We start from the raw sequence: 10,857 nt of genomic DNA, 5'->3' as shown, positions 1-10,857 counted from the left end.
AGAATTCTTCCTACTGAAATTTGGAAAATAATTTGGAACAGTTCAAATTATTTTCAAAGAGAATTCCAATCCTGGTGGAAATTAGTGAACTTTACCTATAACCCCAATACAAACACAGTTACAGCCTTTGTGTTAACAGTAGGTAATGCTTCAGTGCATTTGATATTCCTTATCATTGCATTAGGTATAAACCATGATGGAGCTATTCTCTGTCCTTCCGAGCATAGAGAATGGGCCCGTCAAACTGGTGAGAAATGGCAAACTGTCAGTTTAGAATCTTGTGTTGTTAGGGAGCAGCAAGGTTTCATTTGTGAAAGTAATGCAATCATAGCTCAGGACATTTGTTTGGACACTGAGCAAAATATTTGTCATTTTGAAGTACATCCTAAGGAAGCTCCTGGAACAGTGCTGGTGTATATAGGCAATGGGTGTGCATGCTTTAGGACTGTCTGTGATGTGGTAGTTGTAGAAAATGTAGTGGTAGATACTAAAAATCACTCTAATTTTTGTGTCTGTAATTTTACCACAATTACAGGATGTGACTTCTCTTATAAAGCCCCAGTCACGTCCTACCATCTTTTACAATCCAATTTCACACTGATTCACCAGATAATGCCTGCCCGCATTGGAATGAACCTGACCTTAGTTAAGCAATTGTTGCTTCACCAGGACTTAAAAAAATTTTTGAAAAATATCAAGGAAAATGGACAGAAAACTTTGGTAACAGTCCATCATGATGTGAAGGAAATACATCGTGTTATGGAAAGGGTAAAAAAGGATGCTGAATACAGGTGGTGGGATACCCTTTTTGGGTGGTCACCTACTGCTACAGGTATCCTGAACAAAGTGTGTCATCCTATTGTTGTCCTTCTGATTTTGGTTTTGTTTGGCCTTGTTTTATCAATCATTTTATACATCCTAAATTGGAAAATGATGAAGCAGTTGACACATTTGGCATCTATAATGAGAACATATGGTTTAGTTAACATCCCTTTTGCAAAGGACACTCCTAAAGATACTGACGTAAAATACACTACCCAGACAGCGAAAGTTAAGCCCGTAACAGCAGTTTGATTAGAAATGGTTTGTTGTTTTGATTAATATTGCTTTATCTTAGTCATGTTAATTAAAAATTAAGGTTTGTTTTGTTTTGTTTTCTTTTTTGTTTGTTTAGAAATTATTATCATTTCAAAAAAATGAAAGAATTTTGTGAAAGAAATTGTTTTAAATTAAGTATTTGATTGAAAATTGTAATTGTTGATTTTAATAGATAGTATTATGTTAATTATTTAGTATTTTGAGTTAATATTTTGAAAAATTGTTATATTAATTATTTGGTGATTTATGTTGATTATTTTGAAAAAAAATTAAAATTGTTAAATCAATTTTTTTTTTTTTAATTTTTGTTTCATTTTTTGCTTCTATTCCCTTTCCGTATTTTTCCTTCTTACTCTGTCTCTGTCTCTCTCTCTCTCACTCTCTATCTCTCCTACACCCTCTCTATTGTCTCTGTTTTTCTGGGATATGCTGCCAATGTGGATGAGTCCTGAAGACTTCACGAGTCACGAGACTCATCCTCATCCTCATCCTCATCCTCATCCTCATCCTCATCCTCATCCCCATCCCCATCCCCATCCCCATCCCCATCCCCATCCCCATCCCCATCCCCATCCCCATCCCCATCCCCATCCCCATCCCCATCCCCATCCCCATCCCCATCCCCATCCCCATCCCCATCCCCATCCCCATCCCCATCCCCATCCCCATCCCCATCCCCATCCCCATCCCCATCCCCATCCCCATCCCCATCCCCATCCCCATCCCCATCCCCATCCCCATCCCCATCCCCATCCCCATCCCCATCCCCATCCCCATCCTCTGCAGACATTGATCAGAACCTTCAGAAACTTGATTTATTTGGAACTGTTATTACAGATTGAACAAAATGTGTGAGACCTTTCAGGCATCAGTGGTACAATAGCAGTGGAATGCATGAGGTGATTCGGTGAGTCTTTTATGTTTCTCTCTTATTGTTGTTATATCACCTCACTCTCTCTTTACAATAATATGTTTTCCAAGATAAAATACTCTTCATTATTACATATAATTCATTATGGATAATCACAGAAGAGAATGATAAAATAATAAGCCATATCTATGTGTTCTATTGTAATTTAAACATAAAGTTGCCTTGTGAAATCTACTAGTTACCAGAAGTGGCCCATGCATTTTTATAGTATTAAAAAACCACCCTAACAAATTATTTCATCTTCAATGAAATTCACTGTATCTGGTTACCTATAAATTCCTGTTATTTGTTTTCTAGAAACATACTGATATCCTCAGGCTTATCCGTTTGTAACGGTCCATTGTCAATGTCTATAACTGTTCTCTTGTCAGTTTTAATTTTGCCTCCTTCTGGCCCGTTCCTCTGGTGTGCCTTTGTGACATCTGGTCCAGCTGATAATCCGTGATCAGGAAGAAGCTCTTCAAAGGGTTATGAGACACTGAAGGAGGGCATCAGAAGCTGGAAGTGCTCAAGGCTGGCTGGGATGGGGCCCTGAGCCACCTGATCTAGCATCGTGGAGAGGTTGGAACTGATTTTTAAGGACCTTTCTGAGCCAAACCACTCTATCTTCCTGTCATCATATTCCTTGGGTTCCTATCTTTTCTTCCAATCTTTCCTTCATGTCCTGTCCAATATTAAACCGCTCTCAAACCCAGTATACCATTCACCTCCCAGTATACCCTACCCTAACTGGAGACTTCTTGAATGGCCAAAAAACACTGTAGAAAGTGTGGATATTTTGCAGCTTTGCCACGGTTGGACAGCTGGAACAAAGGGGTTCATCTTGTTCACTTGTATGCCCTCCATGAAAGCAGAGATTATCGCATGGAAACATATGCTGCTTAAGAGCCATGTTTCCTCATTGCTTTTTTTTCCTTTGGCAAATACTGTGTTTAGTGAGTTAGCTCTGGTATTATCTGCAGGAATAGGAGTTATTTCCATTAGGACTAAAGATTGGCTCACTAGAATCTTTTTCTCACCTTTGAACTATATGTTTGCCACACTGTAAGCAATGTCACATAAGGAATACTACAGGTGCCTTTCTTCCTTCTGCCCCTCCCTCCCTCCCTGTCCTAAACAGCTGTAAAGACAGACTCCATCTCTGATTGTCAGAGAGGACTGCCAGACTCACTAGCTGGACCGATGTATATACTATCAATGTATCAGTCAAGGCTGCTGACCCACCCGGATTTAAAAAAAGGAAACTATAATTCATGAAGATAACATTTTATTTTCTAATTCTGCAAAACAGTTTCTTTCTGTTTATTGACAGGTATGACAACTTAATATAGATTCATAGGAGGTGATAAACCCTTCATTGCGTTTCTGTAATTATTTAAAAGTTGCTTTGCTCACTTTCAGACTAGGGAGATACTCCTTACAAAACCTATGCTGAAATGAAACCAAAGGCTTTGTTGGAACTTGAATCCATTTAACGGTGTGTATATATATATAGCTATAGTGTTTTTGGTGCTATTTACTAATTCTTTATGTAGCTGTGGTGAGGGTGGTTGGAATGCTATATAACAGCCATTGAAACTTTTAAAATTGGGATTTTGAAGCCCAGACACATTTACTGGATCAAGAGTTCAGACAGGCCGCTGACTAAACCAATGCACATTATTTAATTGATTCCCTATTTAGCTGAGCACTTCGATGGAAAATTTCTCCTTATCTTTTTGTATGGTGAAACCATGTTCAGACTTATTAACCATATTCAAATTAAAAAGTCTGTAGTCCTTCTACATTTCCCATATTTAATCATAAATGGTTTTCTAGGAGAAAAGAGTAGTTTTTTTCCTACAAGCCAGACCAGAAACAAATCAAAGGAAGCTGAATTTATACATCTTTAAAGACAGAACATTTTGTGTTGTAGCTGGTGTTTTTTTACTGTAACTGTGTTCAAAACTGGGCTGGGCACCCTGAGGCAAGCAGAAGAAAGAGATTTCATTAGTTGATACTTTAGCTGATAGTCTCTAAGAGGCCAAATAAATTTTACATTATTTGTGAAGTCTTGATACCAGCCTGAATTAAGAAAAGGGCTTATTTGCAGACTTGTAAAGTCCTTTCTCATGAGGAGATAAATGATGCTTCTTGTGTGCATATAAATTCTAAGTATCTATTTGAAATGAAGAAAAAGCTCACCTATCAGTGTTTGCTGAATAACGTCTCCTTTTTCATGAATGATATGTGCAAATCACCATTATGATCAGATGTTGTTAAAATTTTGGAGTTTTTTTAAGACCAGCTTCCATTGATTCTCAAAAATTGTAAGGATTTGTAGTAGATCTTACCTTTATTTTACGGATGCACAATGGTAAATTTTAATATCAATATATTTATATTAAAATTTAGTATTTTTAATCCTAATTTTTATAGAAATTCAGAGTATTGAGCTACTTGGTATGTTATTCAGGAGTGGCAAATACCTGATAAAGGATTTTTTTTTTCTTTGTTCCTGCTGTTCTCTTGTCTACAATTTGAGCAACATATGAATGAAAGACAGGAAGGCACTTCAAGATATTATCTAACAGAAGCCCAGGCAGTAATTCTGGATCACTACAGTCACTGTCAGAGACGTTTGACTTATCTGGGCCTTAAAAACGTCTTGTAAAGAAGATTGAGATTGGCTCTACCAGTAGTACTTCAGTACCCTTTCCATCATATAGTTTTTTCCTGTAGTTTTCCATAAGCCTTCACTACTATCTGTCATCAGAACACAGGTGTTGTCAGCCTGTGCTCAGAAAAAGTATGGATTGACTCCTCATGCTCCAATATCTCTTTGAAAACAGTATGAGCATGGGAATGAGATTTTCAGCCAGAATAATAGAGTTCATATCCAGATAGCCTTATGAGGGATTCACCTGTCTAAGCATATCTGTCTAGTATCATTATTGATACCCTAATAGTTCTCAGGCACCTGTAGACATCTGAAAGATAAAACACAGACCTTGGGGAAGACCTGTGGCTTTCTTGGTGGCAGCTAGAGACCAGCTGGGATGCAATAAGGTGCACAAAATGTATAAGAAATCAATTTTTTGAGAACTGAGTCTTGCCTAAAATATCTAAAAATATCTCCCTGTGGGGCTGGGAATCCAGTTTAATGGAGCTTAGAGATGTGTCTGTCACGAGGCTGGTCTACGCTGGGTGCATTGGTGATCTTCACTAATTATAGTGCACATCTACATGCTGAGGTCACATGTAGGTACAACTATTGAATTCTGTGTGATTGTACTGAATTGAACTGGAAAGCCAATATTTAGAACCCGATGAAAGGGCTTTCATAGGCTCTGCCTATGAGAGATTATGAACATGGATGTATGTTTTCTGAGAAAAAACACATAAATAATACCAATAGAAATCACAACTATTCCAATGAAGTTTTTTGTCCATCATCTGACATAAGAGATGTAAGTTTAAATGATTGCTACAAATCACCTGAAATGAAAAACATTGAGGTGAAAATAATATCCCTAAAGCCCGGTCTGTATGTGCTACTGAACAACTGGTGCCTAAAGAAAAAATTGAATTATACAAAATAACAGGTTATTTTGTCTTGACTATGGTAACTGTTACAAAACTGCTCTAATAATATTACAACAATCCTCTCCTACTCTCCTGAGCAAATGTAATTGTCATTTCAAGGTAGAAGAGATACCTACTGTAATAAGCAGGTGCTTATTTTGTGTCTTCTACAGTAAGAGAGTCCTGTTTTTCAGGAGAAAAAAATCCGGAGGGGAAAAAAAGAAAGAATAAAAAAACCCAGAACAAAACAAAAAAAACCCAAACCAAATCAAACCAAACCCCCCAAATAAACAAACAAAACACCCCGCCTTCCCCCAAACAAACAACAACAAAAAACCCAGCAAAAATTCAACTGAGGTTCTTTAGAAACTGCCTGGAATAAATAATAAAGAAAATCCTCGTAATTTTATGAAGCTTTTGCAGTTTAATACACTCAATTGTTCTTAAATTACATGGAAGTGTGTATTGAAGGGCTCTAAATAACACATAATAATTTAAGATGTAATTGATGCAGGACTGTTTGTGCTTGACTGATAAGGGAATTACAGGATTGATAAATTTACAGGACACGTGCTCTTTAAGCGAAACACATCTTATGGGAAAAAAAAAAAGACTTTATGGTTAAAAGAGCCCTAAACAAAACAAAACAATTATTAAGCCTAGTAAAAGCAGTTTTGCTCCACTAAATAATATGAAAACTAATAACCCCACCTACTCCACTTTATCTGAGGTGTGAAATATTACTGTAGACTTAACTCCAGACATGTACAACCATTACCTGCCCTGAAGGAGTGGCTAGAGATGTGAGGAAACTGAGATCTGTCTGTGAGTAACTATGCTTAGCAACTAATAATTACTAGTCTTCACACTTACAAATCAATTAAAAATCTGTAATGACTGCAAGCTAGAGAGATAAAGATGTCAGGAGGTTTTTAGCACTAGAAGTTCTTACTGTAATCATTCTCAATAAATTTGACATTACATGGATGACTATATATGAAATTCTCTTTGATATCTGATACAGGTAAATCTTGGATACCTTCAATATATGCTTTTCATATTTAAAGGCATCTCAAGGCTAGCTAACTTCACAGAATTCAGTTCAATAATTTTAGACAATTTTCACAATTTTTTAAGTTTTTCACAATTTTTAAAGTTTTTAAAAGTACTGTTTTTTATAAAGTTTCTAAAAGCATTACTTGAATTACTATCAAGAACATTGGAAAGACATGAGAAGATTATTTTTGTTGAAGTCCTTGGAGTCACTAAAATAAATAAATAAATAAATAAATTTTTAAAAGCTCAAAAGAGTGAGAAGGGAATCAGAAACACAGCAAGCTGGTCAAGATCACATCTTAGGACAATGACAAAATGTTGCCTAGGCCAGGGACTTGCAGACCCTCATACTGACTGTGAAATCAGTGGATGAAACAAGACATTTTGGCCTCATACTACAAGTAGCATCAGAAGATGCTGAAAGACTGACTGCTTCTAAGCACTAATTCTACACCCACAGGTACCTTTTCATTTACAAAATTCTTTTTCTTCTACTTTTCTATTATAAGAGCCACTGTTTCTTGTCTCTTGTAGAATATCAGTTACTAAACACTCTTAGAAGCAACAGGTTTTTATTCAAGCCATATCATATATTAATTGACTTTCTCACATTGCTTGTCAATAAGTTCTAATTTCCAGTGCAAAGAAGAGAAACAATATAAAATGTTTTCACTGAAAGAATGAAACTTCTTCCAAATTACGGTAGTATAATCAAAAACCTAGCCTTGGGTGTTACCTTGGGGTCAAACAGGACACACAGACCAGCCTCTCTCAGTTTCTGTACTTTTCAATTAACAGAGTGCAAAAATGTAGGTCTTGCTCTTGTCAGTACTATGCAGGCACTGAGGTTTGTCTTACATAATGAGAATGAGTGGCCTGCTCCATACAGTTTAGAAATTAAAGAACACAAGGCAAGAAATAGAAAAAAATATGGTTTTGTAACAGTTAAAAGAAAAAGGAACAAAAATACAAAATCAAAGTAATTCCATGAATTTGGAATTATTTTTAGCTGCACAGATTTTTGGCAGAAGAAAATGAGCCAACCAGCTAAGCCCTCATTTCATCAGTTAGAAAGAATACAAGCTAATTGTCCTCAAGCATACACTAGTCCCGAGACAGTGATGGGTCACAGCACTTTGGTCTGACTATGAGGTGCCTCGAAGGCCAGCAGCTCCCCCTGGGAGATATGAAATAGACTTGTAGCTTTGGCCTGGTAATTAGAAAGCAGGTGTAGATGCCACCATTGATACCAATAGTAATACTTGAGGCAAGTAGAAAGACTCAAATATTATGGTAGAGGGTGTTTAAAACCTTTATAAGTAGTCAAAGACTTCTTGATGTCCTCAAGCTTGCAAACTTGAGTAGGACAAGTGACACTGCACTCCTACACAGCTAATTGGAGTGTACCAAATTAATTACATGTGTGCTTTAGAACGGCATAAATAAATCTCACATCACTACTGATGTTAAAAGTAATTACTCATGTTATTTAATACTTCTAAAGTATCTAGTTCAGGACACTGGTAAAAACTGGCATGACTGCTCTCAAAAATAAAAGGAACGTAAACTACTGTAATAAGAAAAATAGAGACCAAAACAAGAGTTAGGAAGTGTGGGGGTGCTGAAATTGTCTCATAGGTTTTTTAGTTGTAAGTTTGATGTGATTTGGACTTTAACCCTAGCCAGGTAAAGTTCTTGTCTTGGATTGTTCTTATCAGAAGTTGATAAGAGTTACTAAGGCAACCTAATCCTCTGCCCAGAGTTTCGGTCATCCTATTGTATTCTCCCCCCCATGTCCATCATCCCCCAGGCCCCAAAACCTTCAGGAGAGGTGTCTGACAGTGATTGGCGGGTCTCCCAGGACCACATCCCAAATTCACCTGATTTGTTAATGTTGTGTATTGCATTTTGGCCTTACCCACCTGGCTTTGTTTCATTGGTCTTGTGCCCACCCCGGAGATTTTGGGGGAACAAAAACCCCCTGGAAACGAGGCCGGGGGTCACTCCCCAGAGGCACAGGCCTGGAACCTGGGGCTGCCCCTGAGTTACCCGAATAAAACCTTTCTCCCTGAGCCTCCAGAGTGTCCCCTCTTTCAAACCACGGCCGAGACAGCCAAGGCAAAGGGGCTGCGGAGCCAAAGACCCACGCAAAGGTACTGTTGGGCGTATCAGAGCTAGCAGGGTGGCCCAGCCGACGCTGAGCTGACCTGAGAGACAGATACGCGAAGCAACAGATTGGCGCGCCAACTGTGGGGCCTGCAGACGCCTTTTGACCCGCTGTGCCGTGGGGGCTGACACGGAGGCCCGAGGAAGACTCGGACCCTGTGACCCAGAGACCTTCTGAGAGGACGTCGCCTTGTCGTGTCCCGAGGCCTTCAGCATTTCACGGAGCCACTGGGGTTGCTAAAAAGCACCCCTGGTGGAAGAAGGGAACAGCTCCTGCCCAGAGGAGTCCCCTTCTGGCTTGTGGTTGCCCCAGCAACGTCTCCAGTGTCCCGAGGGCTTGGTGAGTATTGTTCCTCTAAGGGAGGGGAGAATACCCACCACAGAGGCTTGGGGAAGCCTCAGGGAACCCTAGGAGGGACGGGACAGGGGGGGACCGGGGGTCCGCCCTTGAGGAAGCCCTTACCCCTAGGAAAGGACGCCCACAGGGATTTGGAGGGTGGTTTTGCTGGGAAGGGGTGGTGGAAAAGGATAACAGCTAGTCAGAATGGGAAACGGACTAAACACCACCCAGAAAGAGGTTTTTGAAAGTTTAATTGGAGTTTTAATTGTTGCCAAAGTTAAATACTCAAAAAAGGAACTGAAAAAATTTATTAGGTATTTGTTTTTGCATTTTCCGAATGTTAATTCGGACCAAGTGAACAGCATTTGGTTTTGGGAAAATGCTTCTAAAAAGTTGGAGCAGTTAGGGAAGTCAGGAGATGTCCTAGCTTCAAAATTTGCATTCTGGCTGTGGCAGATAAAGGCTGCTTTAAAAGAGATCACAGGAATGCAAGATAACAAAGTTGCATTCTTTCAGAGCATTCCCTCAGTCCCTTCCCCCCATCCCCCTCCCCCTGCCTCTCCCGAGTCCCCCCAGCCCCCCCGGTCCCATCCCCCGGCCTCCCCGAAATCTCCCAAACCCCCCAGGTCTCCCCTTCTCCCCTCCTCCAGGTCACCCAAGCCCCCCAAGTCCCCTAAAACCCCCAAACCACCCCCAGGTATTTTAAAAAATGCTCCGGCCCCCCAGGGGTCCCCCTCTCCGAGCATTTTGAGAATTCCTGGATCCCCCGCCCCCCGCAGCCACGGCCAGGCTGTTCGGGGCTCCCGGGGCAGTCTGGCTGGCCAGAACGCCCAAACCCCCCCGACTACCCCCCCGATTTCCCCAGCCAACAAACCCAGAGTCCGTTTCTCATTCGCCGAGGAGGAAAAACAGTCCCCAACCCGCCCGGTTGGGTCCGGCAGCGAGGGCGGCTGTGGGAAACCGCCAAAGGGAGACACGGAGGGTCCCCCCTCTTCAGAAAACAAAGGAAAATGCCCCGGTAATGGCGGCAGCCACGAGGTGCAGCCATTGCCTCTTTATGCCCTTCCCACCTCGTCTTCTTGTTCCCAGAATCCCTTTCACCCCCTTCCCCCGCCCCTTCTCCCGCCCCTTTCCCCGCCCCTTTCCCCGCCCCTTCCCCCGCCCCTTCTCCCGCCCCTTTCCCCGCCCCTTCCCCCGCCCCTTCCCCCGCCCCTTCCCCCGCCCCTTCCCCCGCCCCTTCCCCCGCCCCTTCCCCCGCCCCTTCCCCCGCCCCTTTCCCCGCCCCTTCCCCCGCCCCTTTCCCCGCCCCTTCCCCCGCCCCTTCCCCCGCCCCTTCCCCCGCCCCTTCTCCCGCCCCCGCAGAGCCAGGGGTGGGGTTTACCCGTCTCCTACTGTGAGGGCACCGCCCCAACTCCGCCCAGAACCTTCCCCCTGCCCGCCCCACCCCCAGAATAGGCGGCTCCTGCTCCGGGACGGGCGGGGGAGGCTCCTTACCCGCTCCACCCCCTTTTCCCTCAGCCCACTTTCCCAGAGCCGAGCTATCCCGAGCCACGTGGTCCCGGGGAAGCCCTGCACCCCCCACCACCCCTGCCTAACCCGGTCCCGCTCCTGGGACCGGGAGGGGATCACAGCACAGCCCGAACAGCGTGGGGCTCGCCGCTGCCCCCGGCGCTGCCAGTCCCCCCTCCCCTGCCGGAGCTGC

This window comes from Zosterops lateralis, assembly GCF_965231275.1.
Source record: "Zosterops lateralis genome assembly, chromosome: 2".
In the NCBI taxonomy this organism is placed as follows: domain Eukaryota; kingdom Metazoa; phylum Chordata; class Aves; order Passeriformes; family Zosteropidae; genus Zosterops; species Zosterops lateralis.
Note: the sequence above shows the minus strand (reverse complement) of the source record.